General features: G+C 38.6%; 1 protein-coding gene across 9 annotated transcripts in view; it reads left to right on the top strand.

Moving 5' to 3' along the window:
• TLN2 (talin 2) overlaps positions 1-18,745 on the top strand; it is a 253,175-nt gene that overhangs the window by 99,872 nt on the left and 134,558 nt on the right. For 6 of the 9 annotated variants that reach the window (XM_075765049.1, XM_075765047.1, XM_075765054.1 and 3 more), the window contains exon 2: positions 9,497-9,579. The exons of the other annotated variants lie outside the window; for them this stretch is intronic. The gene's annotated coding sequence lies outside the window, so the exon portion shown is untranslated. The remainder of the gene's footprint in view (positions 1-9,496; positions 9,580-18,745) is intronic. 9 annotated transcript variants of the gene reach the window in all.

The following is an 18,745-nucleotide window of genomic DNA, read 5'->3' as shown; positions in this document are numbered from 1 at the left end:
TTCTAAGAACTTACCAAGTGGGACTGAATGTGAATATTTGCTGTAGCTTTTTCTGTAGTAGTAATAACAATAATAATAATAATAAATGGTAACTTTATTTCATTTTTTATTAACTTTTGGTAAACCTTCTTTGCCTGCCTTAAAAGGAATAACAATTCACATTCAATGAGATTTTGTCTAATTTTGACAACAAAATTAGAACCTTTTTTCCTGACTTACCTAGAGAGGAAGCTGGAGTTCAGAATAAAGTTTGAGTAATAACTGGTCCTTTTTGAAAAACTATCTACGTGCTCTTGAAGAGCCCAGAACAGGAAGAAAGTAGTATCTGCCTGGCAAAAGTCTTCAAATTCATGAAAACACAGTAAGACAATTCTCTTATATAAATCACGGAAAGTTGGCTCAGCTGCATAATGTAAAAGATCTGAGATTTACATGATTTTGAAAATATAGCAGAGTATAGTTGACCTTAGGTGATCGCAACAGGTCCTTTTTTCTGCTGTATACAAACAGGCAGCCTTGAGAGGAAATTCATGCCATGCTTAGCTCTTGTGTTGCAGAATTTAGCTATTGTGCCTTTTCAGACCTTCTCAAAACTACCATCACCTATGTGCAGGATGCTGTAAAGATTGACAAATAGAAGCTGCAGAACAGCAGTGAAGATCTGATAGAATGAAGCAGTAATAGCTCCTTAGATGGTGAAAACTGAGTTTTGACAGACTAATGCAGGGCTGAGCTTACCACCATCTGTGATGTACAAAGGAAGAAAGTCTAGCTTGAATGTTTCAGCTCACACTGATGCACCATTTTCATAAACTTCACAATTTTTAAGGAATAATATTTGGGTTCAAGTGTAAGGGAAGAATTGCATTTGAGAGTATAGTTTCACCTGGAGGGTAGTCAAATTTGCCTAGATGCTGAATACCTTGTTCCAGTGGGTGAACTCGGATGGTTTATGAAGTGTCTGCCACAGCAGTAGAATGTGGTATATGTTGCTGATTGAATCAATAAAGAACAGGTTTGTTTGTTTTGAACAGCTAATCTGGTTGAAGTCACAGATGTCAGGCAAAAAGACCCGGAAGTGTTGAATGGTTTGTAGTAAGCACACTAGCAAAGCATGTGGGTGATCTGTGTTGTTGAGCAAGTTACATGTGATAAAACTAAATGCAGAATTTCTGGGTTGATGTGCAGTGTTCTTTTTACCTTTTGCAGCTAGAAAAGCTTGCTGGTTTCAAGGTAGTGCAACATCTAAAACTTTAAAAATCAGTAATTGAAACCTGGCTGCAGGCATAAAGGGGGCTTTAGTCTCATAATTGAATAACTTTTCCTCACTAAACAAGAGGAGTGTAGTAATGATTGTGGTATGGTCATTCAATGTTACATGGTTAGCATAGTTATAGTATCTTAGAGGAAGGTTTCTATAAAATACTTAAAGCTTTATCATAATGGCTTTAGGTAATGAACTATTACCTAGATTAAAACCCAATACAAACCAATTTGAAAGCTTTTAAAATGAGAGCTTCTTCAAGTAGCCTTAGGCTAAGATTTCTATTAGGTCTTTGTTAGACTCCGTGAATATAGAACTCACACTACACAGAAGGGCATGACTGTCTTTGTCCAGTTGTGTTTTTGTGATAGGCTTTTCATGCGCTTGTCCTGGCATGGAGTGCATATACCCACATGCTTGATCTTAGAATGCCTTACTGGATACTCCTGATTGCTGACAATTGCTGCTGTGTTACTTACCCTAGTTGAGCCAGTCTGCCCTCAAGAAAGGAAAGCCTGAGCAGAACTGCAGTTAGCCTGTGGGTTTAGCTAAGGTGCATAAACTCAGTGTGTTGCTAATCCATCTGGTTTTGAGTGTTCTATGCCATGCTTTAGGAGGAGGTAGCATATCTGCTCTCAGAAATCACCTACAAAAATATATGATTGTTGGTTACAAGAATATTTAATGTGGTAAATGTCAGAGATTGCTTTGATTGTGAAAAGTCCTATCTTGATCTACTACACAAAAATGTTACTGTTGGTTTTTAATGTCAGATAAGTAAAGCTGTAGGTCAGCTCAGTTTTACTCAGGCTTATGACTGTTTCCAGTAAATGTTCAGACATCCTTAAAGTTACTATAGCTTTCAAGTATATTTTTGGTGGTGTCTTATCCTGCTATATTTTTCATTTGATTAAGATACCTCACAGTGCTATTGAGCTGAATACCACCTTAATCTTGAAACAGAAGCTGAAATGCTTGTTACTTGGTGCTTCCAAATAGTCAGTTAAAATCTTAACTGACTTAAGTTTGTAATAATTTTTTTCTTAACATTTTATGATCTTGTTAAAAGTAGGCCTGAAGTTTTTGCATGAATGCTACGTATGCCAGCAGAAGGTAACTCAATATTTTTACACAAGTAAGAATGGGAAATCAAGGTCTAGAAGCCTGGTTGCAGCCTTCATTGCAAGGCAAACTTCTGAATGTTTCTTCTGTAGTGTTTGTGTGTGTGATTTTATATAAAGTAATGAAGATCCTTGTCTGTAAAGGTAGAAATCATATCAAGCATTACATCAAAAAGGAACTTTGTATTATAACAGAATTAGGTTTTACCAGTTATTCCTCTGATATATTCACATGTCCTGCTTTAATTGGTTTGTACTGGCACACTCAGAATCCATCTTCTCTGTATTATATCGGTTCTTAATTAGAATACAGGAACTGATCTGTACTGATCAGTAGGTTGTCTTTGCCCAATGAAGATGCCTCCTGGTTCACCTTTCAGGCTACCCATTTGTTGTACAGAGTTGACTAAAAGCAATTCATAGAATCATAGAATGGTTTGGGTTGGAAGGGACCTCAAAGATCATCTAGTTCCAACCCCCCTGCTGCGGGCAGGGACACCCTCCACTAGACCACATTGCCCAAAGCCTCATCCAGCCTGGTCTTAAACACTTCCAGGGATGGGGCCTCCACAACCTCTCTGGGCAACCTGTTCCAGTACCTCACCACCCTGACAGTAAAGAATTTCTTTCCAACATCTAATATAAATCGACCCTCCTTCAGCTTAAACCCATTACCCCTTGTCCTGTCACGACACTCCCTGATAAACAGTCCCTCTCCATCTTTCCTGTAGGCCCCCTTCAGGTACTGGAAGGCCGCAATTAGATCTCCCCGGAGCCTTCTTTTCTCCAGGCTGAACAACCCCAGCTCTCTCAGCCTGTCCTCATAGGAGAGGTGCTCCAGCCCTCCGATCAGCTTCGTGGCCCTCCTCTGGACTCGCTCTGACAGCTCCATGTCTCTCCTGTACTGGGGCCCCCAGAGCTGGATGCAGTACTCCAGGTGGGGTCTGACAAGAGCGGAGTAGAGGGGCAGGATCACCTCCCTCGACCTGCTGGTCACACTCTTCTTTTGATGCAGCCCAGGACACGGTTGGCTTTCTGGGCTGCAAGCGCGCACTGCCGGCTCATGTTGAGCTTCTCATCAATCCATACCCCCAAGACCTTCTCCTCGGGGCTGCTTTCAATCCATTCCTCGCCCAGCCTATAGCTGTGCTTGGGATTGCGCCGACCCACGTGCAGGACCTTGCACTTGGCCTTGTTGAACTTAATGAGGTTTGGGCGGGCCCACCTCTCCAGCCTGTCAAGGTCCCTCTGGATGGCATCCCTTCCCTGCAGTGTGTCGACCACACCACACAGCTTGGTGTCGTTGGCAAACTTGCTGAAGGTGCGCTCAATCCCACTGTCCATGTCGCTGACCAAGATGTTTAACAGTGCTGGTCCCAGTACCGACCCCTGAGGAACACCACTCGTCACCGTTCTCCGCTTGGACATTGAGCCGTTGACCACAACTCTTTGAGTGCGACCATCCAGCCAATTCCTTATCTACCGAGTGGTCCATCCATCGAATCCGTATCTCTCCAATTTAGAGACAAGGATGTCGTGCGGGACAGCGTCAAGTGCCTTGCACAAGTCCAGGTAGATGATGTCAGTTGCCCTTCCCTTGTCCACCGACGCTGTAACCCCATCATAGAAGGCCACCAAGTTTGTCAGGCACGATTTGCCCCTAGTGAAGCAGTGTTGGCTGTCACCAATCACCTCCTTATTTTCCATGTGCCTGAGCATAGTCTCCAGGAGGGTCTGCTGCATAATCTTGCCAGGCATGGAGGTGAGACTGACCGGCCTGTAGTTCCCTGGGTCTTCCTTTTTACCCTTCTTAAAAATGGGGGTTATGTTCCCCCTCTTCCAGTTGGTGGGAACTTTGCCAGCCTTTCAGGACTTCTCAAATATGATGGAGAGTGGCCTGGCCACTTCATCTGCCAGTTCCCTCAGCACCCGTGGATGCAACTCATCAGGTCCCATGGACCTGTGCACCTTCAGGTTCCTTAGATATTCTTGAACCTGATCTTCTCCCACGGTGGGCAATTCTTTACTCTTCCCACCTTTGCCTTCTGTGACCTGGGCAGTGTGGCTCAAGCACTTGCCAGTGAAGACTGAGGCAAAGAAGTCGTACCTCAGCCTTCTCCATATCCTGGGTAACCAGGTCACCTGTTTCATTCCGGAGGGGACCCACATTTTCCCTCGTCCTCCTTTTATCACTGACATACCTGTAGAAGCTTTTCTTGTTGTCCTTGACATCCCTGGCCAGGCTAATTTCTGTCAGGGCTTTGGCTTTCCTAACCTGCTCCCTGGCTGCTCGGACAGTTTCTCTGTATTCCTCCCAGGCTACCTGCCCTTGCTTCCACCCTCTGTAGGCTACCTTTTTTTGTTTGACTTTGCCCAGGAGCTCCTTGTTCATCCATGGGGGCCTCTTGGTGTTTTTGCTTGACTTCCTCTTTGTTGGGATGCATTGCTCCTGAGCTTGGAGGAGGTGACCCTTGAATATTAGCCAGCTGTCTTGGGCCCCTCTTCCTTCCAGGGCTTTGTCCCGTGGTATTCTGCCAAGCAGATCCCTGAAGAGACCCAGGTCTGCTCTCCTGAAGTCCAGAGTAGTGAGCTTGCTGTGTGCCCTCCTCGCTTCCCTGAGGATCTTGAACTCCAACCATTTCCTGGTCACTGCAGCCAAGGCTGCCCTTGAGCTTCACATCCCCTACCAGGCCCTCCTTGTTGGTGAGAACAAGGTCCCATGTGGCATGTCTCCTTGTTGCTCCTCAAATATTAAACACTCATTGAACACAGTGTGTCCTACCTTAAGCACGTTGCAGACCCTCTCATGTGAGGTTTGTAGCGGCAGGAGCATGTTCTCAGAACTTTGTTTTACAGAATGCATCTTGTTTGTTGTGCTGATTAGGGATTAGAGAGATGTCAGAAGAAGAAAATTGAGGAAACACTTAAAAAGAGGATAGGAGCTGTATTCCTGTGGGTATTTTTAGTATATGGAGCTGAAATGCAGATTCAGGATACAAAGGAATCAAAGTACTGAGTTATTAAAGAGTTTTGAAGGAGGGTGGGAATCTGCTTCTGGATATAGTTTGGGGAGTATATTGGGTTCTGTTGGATATGTTCTTTGCAGTTTACTGTCAGTGGCTGCATAGACTATATTTCTCCATCCTCTCCTTAAATCTTTGATGGAAGTCAGCCTTATTTTATAGGGATGGGACTGATAACAGTGATTCATTCTCCAAAGATGATGCTTAAAATATCTGTGCTTCATAATATTGCATATTTGATATCTTTGTAGTAATGTACTCTCTTGTAGTCTTTAAGAAAATATTAAAAAACGACAGGTAAGTGGAGGAACTAAGAATTGAAAGAAGTCACACGCTACAAAATTAGTACCAACTTAAAATGGCCATGTCAGTGTGTGCAAAGAATGTAAAGTTTTGAAGCATGGAACATACAACATAGAACTAAACTTCTTAATGTCTTCAGGGAGTGGGGGGAGCTATTCCTCCATTATAGCTCAAAATATTAAACTATTAGCAGATTCATTTAGCAGGGGTGATATAGTAATGTGGTGATGAATGCCGATAGGATTAAAACATAGGAATCTGTGCTTTATGTGGTGGACCATGTATTTTGATTTGCTTTTGGTTTTTAAATAAATGCTTGGCTAAAATAGTAAGAAAACAAAAAAACCAAAAAATCTCTGGAAAAAAACAAACAAGAAAATAACACCACCACCACACCCCACTCCCCACCCCCAAAAAAACCCCCCACCCCACAGTATAGGAAAATGCACATCAACCAAAGGAAACACATGGGAAAAAATATTTTACACATTCAAAAAACGTAGTATAAGAGGATGCTGGAATTTATCCTTGTAGTCTCAGTGAGCCTGTAATCCAAATGTTACTGAACTAGACTATGTTATCTATAAAGGGCAAAACTATAGTTTATCTCTAATTCACAGTGTAGGATTCTGCAATGTAATTGAGAAAGCATGTTGTACTTCCATGCTTTTCTTTGTTCAATCTTCTTGTTCTATAAATAACATCACTAGCACTTAAACCAAAAATGCTTCATAGAAATGTAGCTGCAGCTAAGAAAAAAAAAAAGAGGGGGTGGGATTATGCTAAAAAATACTCCAAATATTCTGAAAGCCCTGTTGAATTCTGTGTAAACTTCTAGAAGTAGGTGCTTTATGCACTCATTGTGCTACCACCCTACAATAGGTTAAGAATGATAGTGAGTAGGCTCATGCTGTGGACAAATCCAGGGTTCAGGGCAGCTGACTTGCTGACTGGGCTTTTGGGCATTTGATTTCCATCTGTGACTACATTCGGGGAAGGGAGGACAATAGAATGAACAAACAGTGATTAATAGTTTTTAGTCTCTCTTTATCTCCAATTGGTAAGTAAAAAAAATATATGGCTACTTCAGCAGTAATTAACCCACTTGAAAAATGACTGTTCTTTCCATGGTCACATTTGTTCAAGCTAGTTTTAAAATGTAATAGTATAAGCAATTTTTGTTTTTCTTGGACTTGACAAGATAGATTCATTTTTCTGCAGTTAAATATTCAGATAACTGAAAAACTCCTGTTTTAAATGACATTGTAATTTTGAAACATATTCTACTCATTAGGTTGCTCTGGTAGTGTGTGCAAACACATTGTTTTGTTCCTTCCCGTGACATAAAATGTTGAGAGAGCAGTTCCTTCATATTGTTCCTTCCTTGTCACGTTTCAGATTAAGCCTTACATAAGTAGATAGACCCTCCTGATAAAGTACAGGAAAATAAATTTCTAGTTAACCATATTTGGCTTATAGCTTGACAAGAAGAGCTGATTATTTATTTTTTGAAGCAACAATTCTTTTATAAAACTGCATCTGAAAGGAGCAGATTTCAAAGCAGTTTCCCAACCATTTAAATCACAATGATGGTAAATGAACAGTGTGTGTTGAATCAGAAAACTTACTTGTTGAACTTTCTCAGGTGTAACTAGAAGGAAGCAATACTGGGATGGTCACGTCATTCTCTGCTGCATGAGGTTTTGTTGTTCCTTAGATGTACATTCTTCAGACATTCATTTTTTGATACAAGTCTAGTAAATGTCAGCCTTAATTGATGAAGGCTTGGAGTAGAGGTGAAGATGCTTCCAGCTAGTACTTGATGCTTTCAGAACTTGGGGGTTTGGAAGGGCTTCTGATGTCTTTGTCAACAAAGGACTGATAATGAAGAAAGGTATCAGTGTTGCAAGTGACTGAAATACTTCACAATTGTGTTTGCAACAAATTTTTGAAACTTAAAATGTGTGCAAGTATGGAGAAGTAAACAGGGGATTCCAGGAAGTAGCATGGCTGGCAAATTCATGGGCTGTACTGAACAGGACTTTGGCATGTTACTGTAATACAAATACTTGCATTACATATAAATCCCTTATACACTGATATAGGCATCTAAAGGGATGTATTAGATATGCAGACTTTCTGCGTGCTGAACTTGCTTTTATCCTGACCTTAAATTTTAGTAGGCTGGTGGCACACCTTTTAATTAAAACTTAATTGTACATTCTTTGTGTGTTACTGGAGACTTGGTAGGCATTGAATGAATGTGGATTAGGAGTCTAAATTTCAAAGCAGCAAACTACCACATTGCCAATTTTATTGCATCCGTTGGATGCTGAAGTAATTGTGCTATCGCAGCCTGCATTTACTCTGACCTGCAGTAAATTTGTTAACCTGCAGTTAATAGTTGTGCTGGGATAGAGCTCATGTTGCTTGAAAGTCCACTGAAAGCAAAAAAAAAAAAAAACCACCAAAAACAACCAAACAAAAAAACCCAACAAAACCACGTTTCGAACCAACCTAGACAAGAAAAAGATCCTATGATGAATTTATTCTATCAGAAATGTTTTTGCTAGCTTTGGTTAAAAGTTGCAAGAATTCTTTTGTTGCTGTAGGCCTTTCTCAGCTAAGAAGCATTTCTTGTTATGTAGCTGTATACATGTGTAACTTTAACTTCCTGGTCTTTCTAAATTGATATGTAAACTAGTTTCAAATTTGGATAGCTGTTGTGGATCAGAACGTCATCTGAATTTTTTGGTTGCAGTTAGAGTGCTCCAAGAGAATGAAAAGTGGGATAAAAGCCTTCCATAACTACAGTCTGCCCACATGGAACATATGCAGGCAATTGCTAGCACCAGGATCTAGGCCATCTTCTATTTGTCTAGACATATTATTGTGCCTGGAAAAGTGATCAATCTTGTAAACTTTGAGATACTTGAAGAGAAGGTAGTGTTTCTTTCATCGCACTGTTGAGGTTGGGGGGGAACTGATAAATTGCAGTGTATTTCGATGTTCAAACTGATTTGCCCATCCTCATGAGATGAGTATTAAGTGGGTATACTATATTAGCATTTGTTTAGAGTAAAAACTAACAAATGATCCGAAGAATCCCAGGGGAAAAAAGAAAACTTAAAAAAAAAAAAAGGCCTAAAAACACCCAAACAACAAAGCCCACCTTCTCAAAACAACAAAAACGTTGAAATAGAGTTTCTGTCATTTTTTAAAAACAAAACAGAATTTTTAATTCTATTTTTATTTTTCTGTAAGCATACTCTCAGAAGACCATTCACTGTGAAGGGAAATTGCTCGGAGAGGCTTGTGCTGTGCAGTTTTCTACTAAGTTACTCCACAGAGAGACTGTAAACCATAGAAAAGCACAGTTAATGCAAAATAGATGTCTTTGAAAGGTCAATGTGATTGATTAATTTATGTTAACACCCAGACTTGTGCTGCAAGTTTAAGTGACTAGGCAATTTCAAGGTATTTACCTGTGTAAATTCAGAGTTCATTTATTATGAGCTTTTAAATGTGAATAATTTGGAAGCCTAGATTGAATTTTATTTTTTATGAAATAAAAAATAAAAAGTCAAAGCTATTCTTTTTTTTTTATTATTCTATAATAAAAAGCTATTCTTTTTGGCAATGCAAATTTCAACTCCCAAAGAGAAAAGGAAACTTATAACTTCTGGAGTTACTTCCTTTTCTTCCATGTTGGCAGAAGGTACTTGAAAACTAGAAATTAATGGACTGGGGATAAGAAAGTAACTTGTTTGTGTTTTACGTTACAGACCTGGTTACTGGAAGCATTCCACATGGTCAAGCAGTACTCTCAGACAAGCTTATTTTGTATTAAATGAAGTTTAATTTTGAGGTAAGATTCTCTTTAATTTTCTTTGTTACACATATAATGACATAACTCTTACAATAATTAAAAACTTATCTGCTGCCCGTATATACTAGTGTAATATTTTCTTCAGAGCCTGCATGAAATGTATACAGTTGTGTCTGTGAAGAGAGAAGTCAACCTGAAAATTAAATGTGATGCATGAATATTGAAGCTCCGAGTAACCATTGCAATTAACAGCCAGGAGACTAACCTGACCATTACAGCCATTGACTATTTTTAAACAGTTTCTAGGGAGACTGGATATGATCATATAATAAATGAGTTCTCTAACCCTTAGGAAGGGCTGTGCCTTTCATTGGTATGAGAACAAATAGCTGAGAAGATGACTTAACTTTGTTTCATCTTAATACGTGTAAGAGAGATGGCAAAAAGAACAAGGCAATTATTACTTGAATAACTTCACAGATACATTACCATTTCTATACTGTAATGCTTTGAGAAAAGAACATCACAAAGTGGTAAGACTGACTTTGAGCAAACTTTTGATAAATCTTGCTCCAGATTCTTAATCTGTTGGAGTTATTTTGACTTTGTACACATTACTGTTCTAAATGTCTCTGGCTTTGACTGTTCATCTGGAAATGGTGCTTGTAATACTAAAAGGTTGCTAATGGAATTTTGTCCTGCAATCTTCCATGTTTGAAAAATGTCTGTAGTGAACTTTGAAAGTAGCCTATAATTAAAGCAGCATGTCAGTTTATATCAGATATGTCTAAGGACAAGGTTAAATGAAGTACAAATCACTAAAGAATAAACAGGTTTTTAGGATACACATTTCATTATACGTGCAAATCTTAAGAGAAGGCAAGATGCTTAGCAACACTGTTTTGTTCTTGTTATTATACAGTTAGAGTTAAATATTTATAGAGCTTTATCATTGAAGCTGTCAGCAAGAACCTTGTAAATATTGTAGTTTTAAGAATTAACACTGCCTTAAGTCTTCTTTTGCAATGTCTCTGTTTTCTTCATTTCACTTATGTTGCTGTCAGATCACTTGTGGTATCAATTGTGGAATCAAATAATGTGGCTAAAGATCTTATTTAGCTTTTGATTTTAGATTTTGTTTTTTAAAAAAAAGTATTATCTCTTTTTCTAGTTAGACTAATTATATCTGACTATACAACTGATTGAACTGGATTGGTAACTACTTACTAATCAGACAAAACAGATGCTTTAGGGAATGTTCTTGGTTTCTTAACTGCGAAAGGAGATTTCCTCCAGGACATGTTCTCAATTTATTCATGCTGGCATGATTCGGGAATGAATCTCTCATAGTCCACAATGAATTTCTCTCCTTTCTATTGGCAATATGTCAGTGCTGCTGGCTGTTGTATATGTAAGTGAATAGTAGGAGAATAAACTTGTACTCAAGAAGTTCAGTGACCTCTTCCCACGGGATCTTGGATCAAGGGAACAATATCCCAGTAGCAGCAGAAAGTAACTGTAGTTACTAGTGGAACCACTGCCAGTGAAGAATATGAATAGTAAGGAACACTACAGGCCCTTTTCATGCATATACTGGAAGGAAATCAAAAGCTAAAATTTCCGAAAATTCCTTCAGTTGGCTTTAAGTGTTATGTGATTGTTTTTTGTGGAAATCTCATTCATTAGAAGACTTTTTGAGAGTTAATGGCATGTGTTTAGTTGGAATTTACTAATACAAAAAAGGCGAAGGAAGCTGATTTTTACCTGTCTGCCATGATTCAATGGTTTTTCTGCATCAGGTAGTTCAGATATCAAGACATGGGCAAATTTTCTTTAACATCAAGTTTCTCTTATACAGCTTTGATAGGGTGACTCACTTGTCAATATTGTATGAATTTGAGAAGCTCCTTGAGTTGTTGTACTTCAGTAGATTGGCTAGAAGTTCTGAGAACTGAACTGAAAATCTTAACCTTTGTTAATGTAGTTAAAAGCCCTATCAGTTTGTAAAACAGCAGAGCCAAACAAGGTGTTTGCACCTGATAGTAAGCAAAGCAAAACCTATTTATAAAAACAAACCCAAACAACAAAACCACAGAAAACAAAAAACACCACAGAAAAAAGCAGGGTCTGTGTGCTAAATTATTCTGTTTACTTTTTCTTTCATTAGTGGAAAACATTCTAAAATATTATAGGAAAATGGTCTTCCATGTCCTAGTCCTTATTATACAACATTAGTTCTTAAAGGAAAAAGAAAACAAACTAAAAATATTTTACTTTGAGATTAGCTCACCGCAATATGCTGTTTCCTTCTATGAAATTGAAGAAAATGAAGTCAGGGTCATTTTAGTATGTTTTACTGTTTGTCATTTGAACTGATGATAGTTGAATAACTTTTTTTATTAAAGCAATATTGCTACCATGATGCCTGAAATGCTTATGGACTTATTTATGAGGCTAAATATTGTGTGTCAGCCTATAACTTCTGCTGCAGTAGTTACAGTCATTTAGGGCAAGCAGATCAGAATTAGGTCTGCAAGAATTCTTGAGCATTGATCCCTTCTGTCATGGTTTCGCCCCAGCCAGCAACTAAGCCCCACGCAGCTGCTTGCTTGCTTTCCCCTGGCGGGATGAGGGAGAGAATTGAAAGGATAAAAGTGAGAAAACTCATGGGTTGAGATAAAGATGGTTTAATAAGTAAAGCAAAAGATGCATGTGCAAGAAAAACCAGACAAGCAATTCATTCACCACTTCCCATCGGCAGGCAGGTGTTCAGCCACCTCCACAAAAGCAGGGCTCCACCACATGTAACAATTACTCAGGAAGATGAATGCCATCGGTCCAGATGTCCCTCCTTCTTCCCCCAGCCCCTTATATGCTAGGCATGATGTCATATGGTATGGAATGTCCCTTTGGTCATTGGGGTCAGCTGTCCTGGCTGTGTCCCCTCCTGACTCTTTGTGCACCCCCAGCCTACTACTCACTGGTGGGGTGCTGCAAGGAGCAGAAAAGGCCTTGACGCCGTGTAACTCAAACATCCCTGTGTTACGAACACTGTTTTCAGCACAAATCCAAAACACAGTCCCATATTAGCCACTGTGAAGAAAATTAACTCTATCCCAGCCCAAACCAGCACACCTTAATTCTGAGTTTTTGTTCAGTTTGGATTTTTTTTGTGGTGGTGGTGCATGGGGGGTGGTTTAAACTAGTCACTCTTTTCTGTTGTGCAGTAACTGTAGTCTCTGTAAACCACATCACCAATGGTGAGCTGGTTTTAAGTCCCAGTTCTCAATCACTGGATCAAGGGGATTTCCATGTGCTGCATGTGTTGAATATTCAAAATCATCATCTCGAGATGGAAAGCTTTTTAATGTACTTTGTTTCTGTTCTGTGGACTAAAACTCTCCAAAAAGGCTTTGTAGAGTTTGTAAGTACAAGAACGAGCTAATGTGTACAATTTTAGTTCTGGGAACATGTGGACAAAAGACGAAAATGATTAAAAGGCTTCTGAATGACTGCTTTCTGAATTGCTTGTATCGGCATTGGAAGAATTTTGTTCAAGTGAAAACACAGGAAACCAGTTTATTGTTAAAATGACTTATTCCGAGACATCTTTATCTTTTTCGTTTGTCATCCAAACAAGAAATGACAACTTCTTATTGACGCCCTTATTTAGGGGGAATAAATAATCAGGTGAAAAGTTTTCTAGCTCTCTTCAGGGTGAATGAAAAATCTTGTTACTTTCACTGAAGTAGCAGTGTGTAACTAACATTTCTTTGAAATTTCTCATTCAGCTCTTAAGTTTCCAGTGTTAAGATTATTGAGGCTCAGCAAAACATAACCATCATCTTGAACGTGAGAAACTCATAAGTAATTTAAACTGCTTCACATATTTCAAGAAAAGTCTTGGGTAGTTGCCTAGTGGAAGATGGCATTGTTGAAGGCCTGTGCTGGTTCTGACAAAGAATGGGGGGGGGGAAGTTGATCTAGGCAAATCGATGGCAGCATCAAGTCTCTTACCCTGAACAGTGTCCTAAAACCTAAACAGGGTGTTACTTTCAGGTTTTGTTAAGTGTCACTTAAACTTTGAAGCTGCACTTAAATCAACTGCTGTAGCATGCTTTCCACAAGAAATGGGCACTCCAGTGAAGAATAGTTGTGCAACAGCACATAAGAAGGAAGCAGGAAATTAGAATAAAACTGAGATTCCTGTGAAAGCTGGATAGAGTCCTGGTTTCAATATTTGTCTTGCTTGGTGATTTTCAATATTTAATTTCAGTATTTTGGTGCTTTTTCCTCCATTTTGAATGAAATGTATATTTTATATGAAGAGAATAGGATGTAAATAGAACTTGGAACTGTGAAGAAATCTTTTTGATGCTTTAATGCAAAATATGGAGTGGATTGAGAAATAGTGGTATGAGGTTAGGTTGTAGCAGGCAAGAAAAGTGTTATACCATAAAACACTTCACTCCTGTCTTGCCTAGGTGTTACAGTAAGATATGTCTTAGAGGGAAAGGATTGGAGTTGTCCAAGCAAATAAAATACAATAGCATAAAAGGACTTTTCCCTGTAACGGAACATTTCTGTAAGAGGGATATGGAAGGCTTGAAAAAGTTGGTCAAGTAATCTGATGTTTATGCATAAGAATTCTAGTGTAGGTTTAAATTTTGTAATACTGGGTGAATGCTGTACATCATTCAGGTACATAACATAATATTTAGCACAATGCTTAATTCTAAATATGTTTAGATAAATATGTTGTAAAAATTGGTGATTCGTGGCATTTTTTTTTATTAACTGGTAGTAGCATCCTGCCTCTCCAAAGAAACAGTGGGGTAATGCCACTAGTATTAGCCATTATACTGAAGTTTTATTTACAATTTTTCCATTGAGTATTTTCTCTATATCTTTCTCTAGATCCTGAGATATTTTCAGACTGTATATTTAGAATCATTGGTGAATCTGAAATTTCCAGCTGGGAAATCTTGTTGCCCTACTTATTGTAACCTTTGTTAGCATAATACCTTTTGTAATGGAAAATCTGTTTGCAGGTAGAAGCCCTACAGGGAGAATACGTTGGTGTCTGTCCCCAGTTTGCAGCTCAGTTGCTTGAATTGCAGGACTGCTTCAAACACTTCTATCTGTGTTTAAGACATTTCTCTGATTCCTATCTAAATAGCCATTAAGTAACAAATCTTTAGTCTTGGAGAGGGCTAATTGGTGAGTATCTCCTAGTTAGTCAAAATAACTGTCAAAGGCTGATCCCAGCTGAAACAAGTGGAAGCCCCAGCTGGAATCTCATGTCCTTAGGTAGGAAATGTTACCTGTAGTTGTGAATTGGATCTCAGGTTGATTTTTCATTTACTGCTGGCTATAATCAACAGAAGCAGTGGCACTGACAGATTATTTCTCACATCTGCACTTGGAAAACAAGCTCCTTTCCTTTTTATGCAGTAACTCTTTGGTTGCCTTCTGGACTTTTTTAGTATATTGCACAGGGTGGTGGCTTAAATCTTTTAGGAGTCTGTATGTAGTGCGGAATGTTTGAATGAAACAGGAGTGATATGTAGTGGTCCAAGATGGTGTTGATTCCTCTGTGATCCTGTTTGATCTATGAATTTCCCCACTAAATTGCATTCTCCATCAATGATGTTCACCATCAGTTGAGGTGGAGGAAGTCCTGGTAGGTCATTTTATTCTGACTTAAGAAACTGAGTTTTCTGGAAGGGTGGTTTCTGTGGAGAATGCACTTGGTAATCCTCTTCTGAATAGTGCATGACAGTGGTAGTGGGATTTCAATGCATTGTGTTGTTTTTGTTATGAATTTATACCTATGTCACAAATACTAGCCTAAGATCCTCTCTTTTCAGTTGTGTATGTGAAAGTGTGTGTGTCCGTATATATCTGTTAATACATACAAATATACGTCTATGTATGTAGGTATGGAGTGTGTTCTTCCATATATAGCACATACACGTAGTGTATTCCTGCTTGGTGTAAGACATTAAGACGTTTATGAGACCTAAAAGTTACGAGACACAGGAATCATCCAGTGGTTTAGGTACATCTTGAAATAAGCTTTGCTAAGAAAAATAATGGAATATCTGAATTGAGGCTTAACTGCTTGGAGTCTGCCTAGCTGACTTTGAGGTTTTCTGTAAGATCGCTATCAGACTCTCTTTCTGAGCAGATTGATGTAGGAGGAGGTTTAACCTTGGATTAGCACACAGTTGGCAGTGTGCTAAGGTTAGTATAATCTAATTGATGTGTAATGTTTGCCCACAGTGTTACACCCTGATAAAAGTTCAGCAGTGTTTTATGATCTCTTCCTTTCTGTCTCTGTTGTAGGAATAGCACCTGCTTTGGGATTTGATTCTGGTCTCTTCGGAGATTTAGGTTTTTCTCAAGCTTAAACATGTTCAGAAATTTGCATAAGGATTACACCAACCTGTAATTTCCTTCCTTATCCAATAGTTGTGGCTTTTTTACCTTGGGGGTATGTAGTGCTCTTAAAGCCGGGGTGAAATGAATGCTGTGGTGCTTGCTTTAAAGCATTCATTCTAATGTATGTTACTTTTCTTATGTCTCACTCTCTGTGTTCTCCTGTCTTGTGGCTGTGTCAGAAATGTTGATTTGACAGGTTCAAGTGCATTGTCCTTGCTCAGCTTTTCCGTTTTCATTAGCATCGGTGATTCTGGTAGTAACTGAGCTTTCTGTGGTCTATTGCTATAGGTCTTGTTCCTTTTCTAGGCTTTTTTTTTTTTTCCCTTTTTACCTCTCTGCATGTTTTATTCTAAGTTCTTTGAACTAGCTATTCCCCATTTGTTTCTTCTGTTTAAACAAGTGTTCTGATGTAAAAAAAAAAAAAAAAAAGTAGTAATCAAAAAGCACAGAGAAGCCTGATGTTTGAAAAAAGCATTACAGCTAGCATTCAGCCTTTGAGATGGCATGAACTGCTTAAGTATTCAGACACCCTGGTTTTTTCCTTCCCTTCTTCCTCCTCCGCTCAGTTACTAGCATCAGTAAATGAAAGGAACGTGTGCTAAGCTCATTCACACTTGCTGCAATACCATCTGCAAATCCATTGGTATTCTAGATTTTGTAAACTGTGGTAACTGCATTCATAGTAAATACCAAGTAGGTGATGGAGATTAGAACAATAGGAAGAGCGCTTTTTAGTAGCTATTTAAACACATTGGAAGGAGATTGCATGATCTGCTGTTTTTTGATTTGACATGTTTTATGAATGCATCATTTGAGTCAGACTGTGTGTAAACAGTAGCATGTACTTCCCCAGTGTTTGCCAGGATATGGATGACATTATTGCACTTCTGTGACCACCTTTCTAGTGAGGGATCTGTATTGGATTAGTATTGCTGTCTATGCTGATATGCAAATTTTTTTGTTGATTTTTACTATTTTTCTGTAAATCTTCTTGTCTTCATGACATGAAAATTGAGAAAGAATGATCATTTATACAGAAATTGTGTTAATCTCGTATTGATTCCAAATCATGATTGCTTGTGAGCAAAAATTGTCTGGATAATACTACAGTAGATGGGATCGAGATCAGAGTATTTCAGAGGTAGCAATGTAACTGAATTAATTATAATTTAGATACAAGTAGTGATTGGCTTTGTTTTGATTTCTTCAATACGTATTATTAGGCGGAAGGAAAAGTGTGCTAAAGTGTTCACTACGGTGAATATATGTGATGTTAATGACAAAAAACAATTGTCAAACTGTTTGACTCAATATGGATTGTTTGATTTCCTCTTCTTTCTTTCGTGTGCTTGTTATTTTGAAACCTGATTTAGTCTGATTGCTGTGGGGGGGATATGCAGCATTAGCTACCTTTTTTATTTGATTTTTTTTTTAAATCACTGTCTTAAGACAAAAGACATTGTGGAAATGAATGTTTCCTGTGACAGTGATTTTGCTATCACTTGTATTCCTGACAAGCTCAGTAGATAGTGAAGGTTTAAATAAAAATGGTAGCTTAAGCACTTGGATTTATATTGAACCATACAGTTTTAAAGTGCACTTCATCTTTCTGTATATGACTGTTTTAACACAGAATGAGTTTTAGTGTACTCTGTGTACTTGAACAGAGAAAATTTGAGATAGCTACTCTTCAGGTAAGCTATAACTTTCTCACTGGGACCTGCTTTGCCATGCTTTGCTTAATATAAATGACAGTCTCTAAGCTGTCAACCTAAATTTTCACTAAATGATTGAGCTCTTTGCTAAGCATCCTGCTTTCCGAATGGGCCTGCAATGAATAATTGTGTTCTAAGTCAGGAATCCCTTTGCCTTCATCTTCAGTTTATGAAGATTCTGGATGAGCAGGTGAAGTTCATTGTGGAGATGATGGTTTGGTTGTCAGCAAGACTACCAGTTCTGTGTAGTTCTCCTTCCAGTTGTTTTGGGCTTACTTAAACAGGTGGAATGCTAACTTGCTAGACTACAGTTGTGTTCCTTCAAATAACACTTTATAAATGTTTACTTTTTTTTCCTGCCTCACTTCCTATTTTAGTGAACTGTTTTAAAAGATTGTATTAACTGATCGTTGGGATAAATGGATCAAAACCTACTGAAAGCAATTTCAGTGCTTGTGAAGTCCACCATTTCAGATGAGATCAAGAAGAGCAGAGAACTGTTCCACATAACCCCAGCATAGGACAGTCACAAATAATTTTATTTGAGCCTCACTTTCTTGTTTTCTGTAGCAAAGCTGTTTCTGAAGACTTGTCTACCCCATCTAATTCTGGATGATGATGCTGATCAAAATGATGAATATAGATTTATTTCAGTGGTTTCAGTAGTTAAGTGGATTTTATTTTATTCACTAGTTCACCTTCCTTAATGAAGATGATTGTTTATAAAGCTTGTGAGAAACTCAAACAGACCATTAGTTGTTTTCATGTTCCCTAAGGGAGGTAGTTGAGTGGTGTATGTATGAAGTAACCATTGACTACTGTTCTCATTAAAGAAAATGATCAAAAAGTTCCAGGGTGGCATCAGGTGATGTTCGGGAGGGTGGGAGGAAAGCAACAGAAAAAATCCTTATGTGATTTACCATGATGCTTTGACCTGGAACTTAGCCATACTGGTTTTGTACCTGAAGAAAGATTCTTTGATTTTTCTCTTGAATGAGCAGAGTGTATTACTGCACAAAACTCGTAACGTGTTCTAAAGTCTGCCT

This window comes from Balearica regulorum, chromosome 12, assembly GCF_011004875.1.
Source record: "Balearica regulorum gibbericeps isolate bBalReg1 chromosome 12, bBalReg1.pri, whole genome shotgun sequence".
Classification (NCBI taxonomy): Eukaryota; Metazoa; Chordata; class Aves; order Gruiformes; family Gruidae; genus Balearica; species Balearica regulorum.
The sequence above is the reverse complement of the archived record's forward strand: the minus strand, read 5'-3'. Positions and strand labels throughout refer to the sequence as shown.